General features: G+C 54.1%; 11 non-coding genes across 11 annotated transcripts; all 11 read left to right on the top strand.

Annotated features, from left to right (window-relative positions):
• Positions 1-203: 203 nt before the first annotated feature.
• Trnak-cuu lies at positions 204-276 on the top strand. Its single transcript has one exon. It is a non-coding gene; the product is annotated as a tRNA-Lys (tRNA).
• Positions 277-597: 321 nt separating this feature from the next.
• Trnat-agu lies at positions 598-669 on the top strand. Its single transcript has one exon. It is a non-coding gene; the product is annotated as a tRNA-Thr (tRNA).
• Positions 670-6,696: 6,027 nt separating this feature from the next.
• Positions 6,697-6,769, top strand: Trnar-ucg. The gene has a single exon. It is a non-coding gene; the product is annotated as a tRNA-Arg (tRNA).
• Positions 6,770-7,207: 438 nt separating this feature from the next.
• Trnak-cuu lies at positions 7,208-7,283 on the top strand. The gene has a single exon. It is a non-coding gene; the product is annotated as a tRNA-Lys (tRNA).
• A 318-nt stretch (positions 7,284-7,601) lies between these two features.
• Positions 7,602-7,673, top strand: Trnat-agu. The gene has a single exon. It is a non-coding gene; the product is annotated as a tRNA-Thr (tRNA).
• A 572-nt stretch (positions 7,674-8,245) lies between these two features.
• On the top strand, positions 8,246-8,318 carry Trnar-ucg. The gene has a single exon. It is a non-coding gene; the product is annotated as a tRNA-Arg (tRNA).
• A 438-nt stretch (positions 8,319-8,756) lies between these two features.
• Positions 8,757-8,832, top strand: Trnak-cuu. The gene has a single exon. It is a non-coding gene; the product is annotated as a tRNA-Lys (tRNA).
• A 318-nt stretch (positions 8,833-9,150) lies between these two features.
• Trnat-agu lies at positions 9,151-9,222 on the top strand. The gene has a single exon. It is a non-coding gene; the product is annotated as a tRNA-Thr (tRNA).
• A 560-nt stretch (positions 9,223-9,782) lies between these two features.
• Positions 9,783-9,855, top strand: Trnar-ucg. Its single transcript has one exon. It is a non-coding gene; the product is annotated as a tRNA-Arg (tRNA).
• Positions 9,856-10,293: 438 nt separating this feature from the next.
• Positions 10,294-10,369, top strand: Trnak-cuu. Its single transcript has one exon. It is a non-coding gene; the product is annotated as a tRNA-Lys (tRNA).
• A 318-nt stretch (positions 10,370-10,687) lies between these two features.
• Trnat-agu lies at positions 10,688-10,759 on the top strand. The gene has a single exon. It is a non-coding gene; the product is annotated as a tRNA-Thr (tRNA).
• The last annotated feature ends 2,058 nt before the right edge of the window (positions 10,760-12,817 follow it).

Raw genomic sequence — 12,817 nt, 5'->3', positions numbered from 1 at the left:
ACAGTCGAGCATGTGTGTTGAATAATGGTGCTGATAGCCACGTATCATTTCAAGTAGATTTGATGCCTTTCGGAAAATTTATTTCATTGAATAGGAATTGTAGCTCATTTGTGGCAGCAGGAAATAAGCTGTAGTCAAAAGGATCTTCCATAGATGGTCGCAGGTCGCATAAATACTGTATGGCTCGTGACGCGTTGTGTGGAGCCCGGCTAGCTCAGTCGGTAGAGCATGAGACTCTTAATCTCAGGGTCGTGGGTTCGAGCCCCACGCTGGGCGGCGCAAAATTTTGTGTCTACGCGGATGCAACCTGCGCCCCTCTCGTGAGCCTTGCGTAATGAACGTAACGGGTTACGACGATGCCTAGCTTCGTATGAATATCAGAGGAATGGTTTTTGAAGCTGAAAGTAGCTCTGAAATGAAATAAAAGTGTTGTTTTGGAATTTTAGGCGTACATCGATATCGTGTGAGATGTGTAGGAAAGCAGCAGCTGTGCTAACTAAATACAAATAATGGTCGCTAATGCGGTGCGTTTCCAGCTGAAGGGCTCCGATTGACTGGTCCATAAGATTGAAGTACCCGAAATGTGCACTAGGCGGCGCCTCCTTAGCTCAGTGGCAGAGCGCTGGTCTAGTAAACCAGAGGTCGTGAGTTCGATCCTCACAGGAGGCAAAAGAATTTTGTAACAGCCCCTTCTAACGTAGATCTTTCGAAAAAAGCGGTCAAGGATATAAAAAATTATGAATGGGTTCGGTATTTAAGAAATGCTCTCGCAAATGAATAGTGCGAACGGTGCTATTAAAGTAGGCACCAGAAACTGCTGCTTTCATCTAGAGGGTTGGATCCCCTCCTTCGAAAGCGTCAGATTGCAAAGCCTGGGTTACTCTCAGGGTGGAATCTCCGTCTTCGAAGATTGTGTGTGTCTGTCTGTCTGTCTGCCCGCTGCTGTCACTGCTCGTTCGTCCGTCCGTCCGTCCGTCCGTCCGTCCGCCTGCTGGCTGTCCATCGCCGTCGTCATAACCGCCGCCGCCGCCGCCGCCGCCGCCTGCTGTTCGTCCGTCTGTTCGACGCCGACGCCGCCTGCTGTTCGCCGCTGCCCACCGCCGACGCCGACGCCGACGCCGCCTGCTGCACGTCCGTCTGTCCGTCGCCGTTCGTCTGCAATGAGTACTCCCACCTCCACCGTCATCTACACCTCCCCCTCCCCCTCTCCCACAGTCACTTCCTGGAGTGCCGCCTCTGGACTCCCTCCTTCCACCTCCCCTTCCCTTCCTCCACTTACCCACCCCCCTATCTCCTCCCCTGCTGTATACCCACACCTCTACACCCTTCCTCCAGCCTCCACACCCTCAACAGCTCCCACTACTACCCCCGCCCTCACGTACGCCTCTGTTGCCGCCTCTGCTGCCGCCCCTCAGGTGGTTGGCTTCCCCTCTCTCACCGACCCCGTCGCTTCGTCTTCTGCATCTCCCGCACGCATCACGTTGCGCCGAGCCACCATCGCCACCACTGAACCAGCTGCTTCTCCCGGTGCCTCCACTACGCCACAGGGATCTGCCACCCGCCACCTCCCTCTCCTCCCCGTCCCTCTCCCCTCCTCCCAGCCTCCAGTCTCCAAAAAACCCCAAAAGCGCGTCCTTACCGACTCTGCTCCCGCCACTTCCCACAAAAAATCAACGCCACCTCCCCCTCCCCCTCCCCCTGCCGACACCATGGACACCACCCCTCCTCCTGCCACCCCTACCTTGGCCCCCACCCTCCACCCCTTTGTCCTGTCCACTCCCGATCCTCAGTTCCTCGACGCTCGTACCCTCACCAAGGAAATACGAAAGTACTTACCTGGTGCTCCCATCTCCCAACTCATTCCCCGCAGGGACTCAGTCCTTATCAAGTCCCCATCCCCATCATTTCACACAGACCTCCTGCGAAAACTCCCACGAGTTATGTTTGGCCCCCACGCCTCTCTGACACCCTTCCTTTCCGCTTCCACTCCTCGTCAGCCCCAGCCTCCCCGTCGCCCCCCCACCTACACCGCTGTGATCACCAAGCTCAGCCCGGTGATCACAGAGGATGAAGTGTTGGTAGAATTGAACTCCCACCCGGACTTGGAAATCCGCTCTGCTCGCCGTATCCACAATGCCTCTGGTCCCACCTACCTCATGCGGGTCTTCTCAGAGTCCGCCCCGTCCATAGACCATCTCCTCACCCAGGGTGCCCTGATATACCACCGTCGCCACCCTGTTGAATCCTCCAAATCCCCTCCCCAATCCTACCGTTGCCAACGGTGCCTGATGTACAATGACCACCTGACTCCCAACTGCAAAAACCCCCCCACCTGTCCCCATTGCAAGGCCTCCCACTTTCTCAAGAACTGCCCCAACCTCGCTGCTCCTCCTTCCTGTAATACCTGCAATGGCCCCCATCCCACATACTCCTACAAGTGTAAAGCTAAACCCCCTCCAGCCACCCCTGAACTTACAGTCCCAGTTCGTCCCGTCGATCCTCCTGTCCATCCTAACAATTCCCTCCGTCCACCCCCCACGGCCGAGGACATCATCCGGTTCATTACCGTTGTACTCCAAAACATTCACCCTTTTCAGCGCCCGCACACCTTCCAACAAATATCCCTTGCTGCTCGCTCAGTGTTCCACCTGAACACCTTCGCCACTTACTCCCACAACCAAGCCCACTTCACCTTCACCCGCCTCGACACCCTAGTTTAGGTCTCTTCCCTTCCCTCTCTTTCCCCCCTCCTTCCCGTCATGGCGCGGCACGAGTCTCGCATCCTCTTCCAGAACATTCGCTCCTTCCGCTCCAACAAATACCTCCTCATGCACACCCTCTCCCACCACCAGGTCGACACCTTCCTCCTGAATGAAACCTTTCTCCAGCCCCACCATTCTGTCCGCTCCTCCCCCTATATCCTCCACCGCACTGATGCTCCTGGTCCTCGTGCGCAGGGTGGAGTCGCGATTGGCCACCTTAAGCATATCCCCGTCCGGCCACAACCTCTCCTCAATGACCCCACTGAACACCTTATCCTTAGCGTCTTCTTCCCCTCCCTCACCATTACCTGTGCCACCATCTATGTCCGCTCCACTGCTCCTCTTCCTTATGACTTCATCTCGCACATTGATCACACCTTCTCCACCTATGTGATTGCCGCCGACCTCAACGTCCATAGCCGCACTCCTGCTGCCCTTCGGCGGTGGCATCAGTTCCTCTCCACAATCCAGGGTGACCTTGTTCCCATTCCCCAGCACACCCGACCCGAAAGTAACACCACCCCCGATGTTGTCATTGCCTCCGCCAACCTCCTTGGGCGTATCACTGTCGCCGTCCTTGACCCCACAGGTAGCGATCACCTCCCTGTCCTTCTCACCATAACGTCTGCAAACCGCCCCCCTCCAGCTCCGCAACCTGCACCCCCTCCCAAGGTCGTCCATGACTATCGCCGTGCCAACTGGGCTGCCTACCGGGACTCCATCTCCACCCAGGTCGAAAGCCACCCTCTTACCTATCGCCATCCTGACGACATCATCCGCGCCTCGTCCTTCCTTCAGACGGTAATTACTGACGCCGTGGAGGCCCATGTTCCTACTAAAACCATCCACCCACACCGTCCCACTCTCCCTCCGCGGGCTGTCCTCCTCCTCCGTGAATCCCGCCGCCTCTATCGCTCCTTCCTCCGCACTCGTGACAGGGATACACTCCAACGCCACCGGCAAATACAGCGACACGTACGGAACCTTATTACAGCAACGAAACGCCGGGACTGGCGCCAGACCTGCACACGACTCAATGCCACCCTCCCTATCAACTCCTCCAAGTACTGGTCTGCCTTCCATCGTCTTACTGGTTCCCTTTCCGCTCCCCACTACCCCCTTCTCCATAACGATCGCCCCCTTCCAGACAACCTCAGTAAGGCCAACCACTTCGCTTCCCACCTTTCCGAGGTCTTCTCCATCCCCGATGATCCCCACTTTGATTATTCTCTTTTCCCCACCGTCATGGAACGTGCTGATACCTCAGTCGCTCCACTTGCTCCTAGTCTCCAGTACTTGGGGCAGTTGCCCCCCTCGGACGTCAACACTCCCATCACAGCACAAGACATTAAACTTCTCCTCCAGTCCAAACGCAACACGGCCCCTGGTCACGACTGTGTCACCTACCGTCACCTTCGAGAAAGCCCCTATTCCTTCCTAACTGTCCTCGCCCATCTCTATAATGTCATCCTCTCTACTGGCTTCTACCCTGACCTGTGGAAGACCTCCCGCGTCCTCCTCTTCCTCAAACCCAACAAACCCCCTTCTGCCGCCTCTTCCTATCGTCCCATCTGCCTCACCTCCGTCTTCAGTAAGGTCCTTGAATCCATCCTCTCCCACCGTATCCATCGGCACCTTGCTCAACACCACCTCCTCCCCCTTACCCAGTGTGGCTTCCGACCCTCCTTCTCTGCTGATGACCAACTCCTCAACCTTGTTCACCTTCTGTCCCTCCAGCTCAACTCCCGTCGCTCCGCCATTTTTGTTTCCCTTGACCTCCAAAATGCCTATGACCGTGTATGGCATCCCGGTCTCCTCTTTAAACTCCAAACCTACGCCCTGCCTATCAATTTTGTCCGTCTGGTCGCTTCCTTCCTCTCGCACCGTCCTTCCTATGTCGCCCTCCACAACACCAACTCCCGTATCTTTTATCCCACGGCTGGCGTCCCCCAGGGTTCTGTCCTCTCCCCTCTCCTTTATCTCTTGTATACAGCTGATATGCCCAAGCCACCCCCACCAGTTCACCTTCTCCAATATGCTGATGACACCGCCTTCCTGGCTCTCTATCCTACCCTTCAAAGGTCTCAACGTACCCTCCAAACCCACCTTAACCAGTTCACCACTTGGTGTAACCAGTGGCTCCTCCGTCTCAACCCCTCCAAAACCCAGGCAATCATCATAGGCCGTACCACTCGCTCCTTCCGCCTCCAAGATTTCTACCTCACCCTTTATGGTCGTCCTATCCAACTCACCCCCACCCTGAAATACCTTGGCCTCACCCTTGACCGACACCTCACCTGGACCCCTCATCTCCTGACCATCCAGCAGAAAGCCCATTCCCGCCTCCGCCTGCTGAAACTCCTGTCCGGCCGGACATGGGGATTGCATCCTTCTACCATCCTCCACACCTACAAATCCCTCATCCGTCCTATCCTCTGTTATGCCAGCGTCGCCTGGATCTCCGCCCCCACCCGCTTTTACAAGGCTCTCCAAATCCTTGAACGCCATGCGCTCCGCCTTGCCTTCCGTATCCGCCTTCCTTCCCCCACACGGCTCCTGTATGAACTGATCCCCTTCCCCCACCTCCTCTTGTTCCTCCAACATCTCCGCATCCTTTACATTGTTCGCAGGGTTGATCCCCCCCACCCTCTGGTTTCCTCCTTCCTCTCCACCCCCCGCCCGTTGCCGCGCCTCTATCGCTGTATCCCTCCCTCTCTCCACCTCCACACCCTCCATCTCCTTCATCAGGGCAATTTCCAACGCCTCCCCCTCCCGGATGACGAACTTCGCCGTGACATATACCCTTCCTTCCAACTATAATCCGGCCTTGTTCCCCCCCCCCTCCCCGGGGCCCCCTTCTCCTCTTTCCTCCTTCTCCCAGAGCGGATTTTCCTCCATCCCCCCCTCCCCTGAGACCCTGCACCCCATACTTGCCTCTCTCCTTCCCACATCCCTCCCTACCTGGCCCTCTTCCGAGCGCCCCCCCCATTTCCCCCTCCCCCATCTCTTCCCCTCCCTCCCTTCTTCAGGTCTCCCTCATCTCCTTGAACCTGGCAGATCCTCTGTATTGATCAACATCAGTGTGCCACGTCAGTGTTGTGTTTCGTGCTTTTCTCGTGTGCGTCAAGAGGTGTGATTTTAATTGTGTGCTGCCTGGAGGTTCGCCGTCAGTGCTACGCTGTGTGCTATGCCAGCCGTCGACACCTTTATGCTCCAGTCATACTGTGCCTTGTGTTTCTTTTAATCGTCGCAGTGTGTGGCCTTTTGTGTGTGCTACTTTTAAACAGTTTTTTTATCTCCATTTTACAGTCACCCCGTTTTTTGTATATTGCCTTCCATGATGTTCTCCCTTTTTATATCTATGTTCGCCTTCTTCTCTCCTTTGCTGTTTTTTTAAATGTCTTCTATTGTTTTGTTCTATGTCTTTCGGCTGAAGAGCAGCGCATATGCTGCTGCCAGCCCGCCCCGATAGGGGAATTGAAATACAATAAAGAAAAAAAAAAAAAAAAAAAAAAACTGCTGCTTTTGGCAGTCTCCGGAGAATGCCGACGTGGAATACTTAGTTCTTGTGATATATTTTCTACCCCTGGTAGAGACCCTCGCGGTCGTCGTCGTCGTCGTCGTCGTCGTCGTCGTCGTCGGCGCCGCCGCCGCTTTGGTAATAGCGGCAACTCGCCATTGTATGACATAGGGTGAGGCACCTTCTGCAAGCGACTGAGATGGCAGTAAGCGATTGAAGCTGATTTGCAACCTCTTGTTTGATCAGCGTCACAAGGGCTTGAATGTAACTTGCGATGGGACACAGCAAGAAGTAGCGTCGCCTTTTTAGTACTGAAATTGGAGATGGAGAATTGCGTCAAAGATGGGAAATTCATTCCGGCAAGCGTACAAATGGCGACAATGAGGTGTGTGTGGGGAAGCATATTGCGCCAGTGACCGTGTGGCCTAATGGATAAGGCGTCGGACTTCGGATCCGAAGATTGCAGGTTCGAATCCTGTCACGGTCGAGTTTTTCCAGTTCTGCAAAAGATGCATGCTGTTTTACTGAGTTGTTTGAGTACTACAAATCTAGTTGAAAGTTGCTGCTGTCCGCTTCCTGGCTGCAAACCGGCGTCTACCTGAAGCTCAAGCAAGACAAAGGGGTTGTGTAGCGAAATTTTCGGCACAGTGCCGATCAGGAGAGATTTTTGGAACTACTGCGTCTGACTCAGGACCCAAGAGCTACGCCACAGGCGTCTGCGCACAGTCGAGCATGTGTGTTGAATAATGGTGCTGATAGCCACGTATCATTTCAAGTAGATTTGATGCCTTTCGGAAAATTTATTTCATTGAATAGGAATTGTAGCTCATTTGTGGCAGCAGGAAATAAGCTGTAGTCAAAAGGATCTTCCATAGATGGTCGCAGGTCGCATAAATACTATATGGTTCGTGACGCGTTGTGTGGAGCCCGGCTAGCTCAGTCGGTAGAGCATGAGACTCTTAATCTCAGGGTCGTGGGTTCGAGCCCCACGCTGATCGGCGCAAAATTTAGTGTCTACGCGGATGCAACCTGCGCCCCTCTCGTGAGCCTTGCGTAATGAACGTAACGGGTTACGACGATGCCTAGCTTCGTATGAATATCAGAGGAATGGTTTTTGAAGCTGAAAGTAGCTCTGAAATGAAATAAAAGTGTTGTTTTGGAATTTTAGGCGTACATCGATATCGTGTGAGATGTGTAGGAAAGCAGCAGCTGTGCTAACTAAATACAAATAATGGTCGCTAATGCGGTGCGTTTCCAGCTGAAGGGCTCCGATTGACTGGTCCATAAGATTGAAGTACCCGAAATGTGCACTAGGCGGCGCCTCCTTAGCTCAGTGGCAGAGCGCTGGTCTAGTAAACCAGAGGTCGTGCGTTCGATCCTCACAGGAGGCAAAAGAATTTTGTAACAGCCCCTTCTAACGTAGATCTTTCGAAAAAAGCGGTCAAGGATATAAAAAATTATGAATGGGTTCGGTATTTAAGAAATGCTCTCGCAAATGAATAGTGCGAACGGTGCTATTAAAGTAGGCACCAGAAACTGCTGCTTTTGGCAGTCTCCGGAGAATGCCGACGTGGAATACTTAGTTCTTGTGATATATTTTCTACCCCTGGTAGAGACCCTCGCGGTCGTCGTCGTCGTCGTCGTCGTCGTCGTCGTCGTCGTCGTCGTCGGCGCCGCCGCCGCTTTGGTAATAGCGGCAACTCGCCATTGTATGACATAGGGTGAGGCACCTTCTGCAAGCGACTGAGATGGCAGTAAGCGATTGAAGCTGATTTGCAACCTCTTGTTTGATCAGCGTCACAAGGGCTTGAATGTAACTTGCGATGGGACACAGCAAGAAGTAGCGTCGCCTTTTTAGTACTGAAATTGGAGATGGAGAATTGCGTCAAAGATGGGAAATTCATTCCGGCAAGCGTACAAATGGCGACAATGAGGTGTGTGTGGGGAAGCATATTGCGCCAGTGACCGTGTGGCCTAATGGATAAGGCGTCGGACTTCGGATCCGAAGATTGCAGGTTCGAATCCTGTCACGGTCGAGTTTTTCCAGTTCTGCAAAAGATGCATGCTGTTTTACTGAGTTGTTTGAGTACTACAAATCTAGTTGAAAGTTGCTGCTGTCCGCTTCCTGGCTGCAAACCGGCGTCTACCTGAAGCTCAAGCAAGACAAAGGGGTTGTGTAGCGAAATTTTCGGCACAGTGCCGATCAGGAGAGATTTTTGGAACTACTGCGTCTGACTCAGGACCCAAGAGCTACGCCACAGGCGTCTGCGCACAGTCGAGCATGTGTGTTGAATAATGGTGCTGATAGCCACGTATCATTTCAAGTAGATTTGATGCCTTTCGGAAAATTTATTTCATTGAATAGGAATTGTAGCTCATTTGTGGCAGCAGGAAATAAGCTGTAGTCAAAAGGATCTTCCATAGATGGTCGCAGGTCGCATAAATACTATATGGTTCGTGACGCGTTGTGTGGAGCCCGGCTAGCTCAGTCGGTAGAGCATGAGACTCTTAATCTCAGGGTCGTGGGTTCGAGCCCCACGCTGATCGGCGCAAAATTTAGTGTCTACGCGGATGCAACCTGCGCCCCTCTCGTGAGCCTTGCGTAATGAACGTAACGGGTTACGACGATGCCTAGCTTCGTATGAATATCAGAGGAATGGTTTTTGAAGCTGAAAGTAGCTCTGAAATGAAATAAAAGTGTTGTTTTGGAATTTTAGGCGTACATCGATATCGTGTGAGATGTGTAGGAAAGCAGCAGCTGTGCTAACTAAATACAAATAATGGTCGCTAATGCGGTGCGTTTCCAGCTGAAGGGCTCCGATTGACTGGTCCATAAGATTGAAGTACCCGAAATGTGCACTAGGCGGCGCCTCCTTAGCTCAGTGGCAGAGCGCTGGTCTAGTAAACCAGAGGTCGTGCGTTCGATCCTCACAGGAGGCAAAAGAATTTTGTAACAGCCCCTTCTAACGTAGATCTTTCGAAAAAAGCGGTCAAGGATATAAAAAATTATGAATGGGTTCGGTATTTAAGAAATGCTCTCGCAAATGAATAGTGCGAACGGTGCTATTAAAGTAGGCACCAGAAACTGCTGCTTTTGGCAGTCTCCGGAGAATGCCGACGTGGAATACTTAGTTCTTGTGATGTATTTTCTACCCCTGGTAGAGACCCTCGCGGTTGTCGTCGTCGTCGTCGTCGTCGTCGTCGTCGTCGTCGGCGCCGCTTTGGTAATAGCGGCAACTCGCCATTGTATGACATAGGGTGAGGCACCTTCTGCAAGCGACTGAGATGGCAGTAAGCGATTGAAGCTGATTTGCAACATCTTGTTTGATCAGCGTCACAAGGGCTTGAATGTAACTTGCGATGGGACACAGCAAGAAGTAGCGTCGCCTTTTTAGTACTGAAATTGGAGATGGAGAATTGCGTCAAAGATGGGAAATTCATTCCGGCAAGCGTACAAATGGCGACAATGAGGTGTGTGTGGGGAAGCATATTGCGCCAGTGACCGTGTGGCCTAATGGATAAGGCGTCGGACTTCGGATCCGAAGATTGCAGGTTCGAATCCTGTCACGGTCGAGTTTTTCCAGTTCTGCAAAAGATGCATGCTGTTTTACTGAGTTGTTTGAGTACTACAAATCTAGTTGAAAGTTGCTGCTGTCCGCTTCCTGGCTGCAAACCGGCGTCTACCTGAAGCTCAAGCAAGACAAAGGGGTTGTGTAGCGAAATTTTCGGCACAGTGCCGATCAGGAGAGATTTTTGGAACTACTGCGTCTGACTCAGGACCCAAGAGCTACGCCACAGGCGTCTGCGCACAGTCGAGCATGTGTGTTGAATAATGGTGCTGATAGCCACGTATCATTTCAAGTAGATTTGATGCCTTTCGGAAAATTTATTTCATTGAATAGGAATTGTAGCTCATTTGTGGCAGCAGGAAATAAGCTGTAGTCAAAAGGATCTTCCATAGATGGTCGCAGGTCGCAGAAATACTATATGGTTCGTGACGCGTTGTGTGGAGCCCGGCTAGCTCAGTCGGTAGAGCATGAGACTCTTAATCTCAGGGTCGTGGGTTCGAGCCCCACGCTGATCGGCGCAAAATTTAGTGTCTACGCGGATGCAACCTGCGCCCCTCTCGTGAGCCTTGCGTAATGAACGTAACGGGTTACGACGATGCCTAGCTTCGTATGAATATCAGAGGAATGGTTTTTGAAGCTGAAAGTAGCTCTGAAATGAAATAAAAGTGTTGTTTTGGAATTTTAGGCGTACATCGATATCGTGTGAGATGTGTAGGAAAGCAGCAGCTGTGCTAACTAAATACAAATAATGGTCGCTAATGCGGTGCGTTTCCAGCTGAAGGGCTCCGATTGACTGGTCCATAAGATTGAAGTACCCGAAATGTGCACTAGGCGGCGCCTCCTTAGCTCAGTGGCAGAGCGCTGGTCTAGTAAACCAGAGGTCGTGCGTTCGATCCTCACAGGAGGCAAAAGAATTTTGTAACAGCCCCTTCTAACGTAGATCTTTCGAAAAAAGCGGTCAAGGATATAAAAAATTATGAATGGGTTCGGTATTTAAGAAATGCTCTCGCAAATGAATAGTGCGAACGGTGCTATTAAAGTAGGCACCAGAAACTGCTGCTTGCAGCAGCAGCCGCCGCCCCGGCCCCGTCCGCGGCAGCAGCGTCCCTGCCTCTCGCCGTCGCCGTCGCCGTCCGCCGTCCGCCGTCCGCCGTCCGCCGTCCGCCGTCCGCCGTCGCCGTCCGTCGTCCCTCGTCCCCCAGTGTGTGTCCTGTCCTTTTAGTGCTGTGTTTTTCTTTCTTCTTCTTGTCGTCATGTCCGCCCCCACCACCACCGTCACTACTACCACCACCGCCATCGTGTATACGTCCCCTTCCGCCGCCTCCACCACTATCACTTGGTGTGCCCAGTCCCACCCCCCTCCTTCCATCCCTCCCCTCCTCTCTATCCCTTCGCCCTCGCTTTTTGTCTCCCCATCTCCCGCCTCTTCCTCTCGTTCTGGTCCTTTCCCCCCACTCCCCCAGCCTGTCACAGCAGCTCCGGCTAGGGTGGTGGCCCGTCGGGCCACTGCCCACGCCCAGCTCTCCCCATCGCCATCGCCATCGCCATCACCGCCACCACCGTCATCATCGTCACCATCACCATCACTGCCACATTCGCCTGCACCGTCACAGTCACTATCTCCGGCGCCGACTGCTGCGTCCGTGCCGGGACCTGTCCCTTCCCACCACCTCCCCATCGTTCCCGTCCCTCCTGTCACCACCCGCCCATCTGCCGCTGTCAAACGCCCTAGTGGCGCCTCCACTTCCTCTGCTCCTAAAAAGGCTCCACCCCGCCCGCCATCCCCACCCCAAAATGCCATGGACGTCTCCCCACCAGGCCCCGCTCCCTCCTCCTCCTCCTCCTCCCCACCCGGTCTCTACAAATATCTCCTGTCCCGTCCCGATCCTTCCTTCCTCGAGGCCCGGAATCTCTCCCTCCTCCTCCGCCAACATTTCCCTGGCGCCCCCATCTCTCTCCTTACTCCCAGACGGGATTCTGTTCTTATCTCCTCCCCCAGCCCAACCCTCCATACTGACATCCTCTCCCGCCTCCCCATCACCCGTTTTGGTCCACACGCCTCCCTCACCCCTGCTCCCTCCCCATCTCCTACCCGCCAACCCCAACCCCCGCGTCGCCCGCCGACCCTCACCGCCGTGATCACTCGGCTTAGCCCGTCGATCACGGAGGAGGAGGTGCTGGCGGAGCTGAAGGCCCATCCCACCCTGGAGGTGCGGGCGGTCCGCCGCATTTTCAACGCGACCGGCCCCACCCGCCTTATGCGGGTTTTCTCTGAGGACGCCCCCTCCATTGACCGTCTCCTGAAGGAGGGTGCCCTCCTCTTCAATCAGCGGTACAAGGTCGACCCCTCCCGTTCCCCCCCTCAATCCCTGCGCTGCCAGAGATGTCTGCGCTACAATGCACATCCAACAGCAGAGTGCCGCGAGGCCCCCACCTGCCCGCATTGTCGACAAGCGCACTTCCTCCGGCAGTGCCCCAACCTCCAATCCCCTCCCTCCTGTAATACCTGCAGCCTCCCCCACCCCACCTACTCCCAAAAGTGCAAAGCCCGACCCCCTCCCACCACTCCTGAACTCACCGTACCTGTCCGTCCCCTGGACGCCCCCACCCCTCCTGGCAATTCCCTTCATCCCCCCCCCACTGCTGAGGACATCATCAGGTTCCTCACCATTGTCCTTCAAAACGTCCATCCCTTTCAGCGCCCCCACACCTTACAACAGATCTCCCTCGCCGCCCGTTCCATATTCCACCTTAAAATGTACGCCACCTTTTCCAATAACCAGGCCCATTTCACCTTCTCCCGCCTTGACACCCTCGTATAAGTCCTTATCATGGCGCGACAGCATCGTATCCTTTTCAACAATATCCGCTCCCTTCCCGCCAACAAGAACCTCTTCCTGCACACCCTTGCTACCCACCGTGTGGATGCCTTCCTCCTCAATGAAACCTTCCTCCAACCCCACCAC

This window comes from Schistocerca piceifrons, unplaced genomic scaffold (genome assembly GCF_021461385.2).
Source record: "Schistocerca piceifrons isolate TAMUIC-IGC-003096 unplaced genomic scaffold, iqSchPice1.1 HiC_scaffold_1772, whole genome shotgun sequence".
Classification (NCBI taxonomy): Eukaryota; Metazoa; Arthropoda; class Insecta; order Orthoptera; family Acrididae; genus Schistocerca; species Schistocerca piceifrons.
This window is presented reverse-complemented; position numbering and strand designations above follow the sequence as displayed.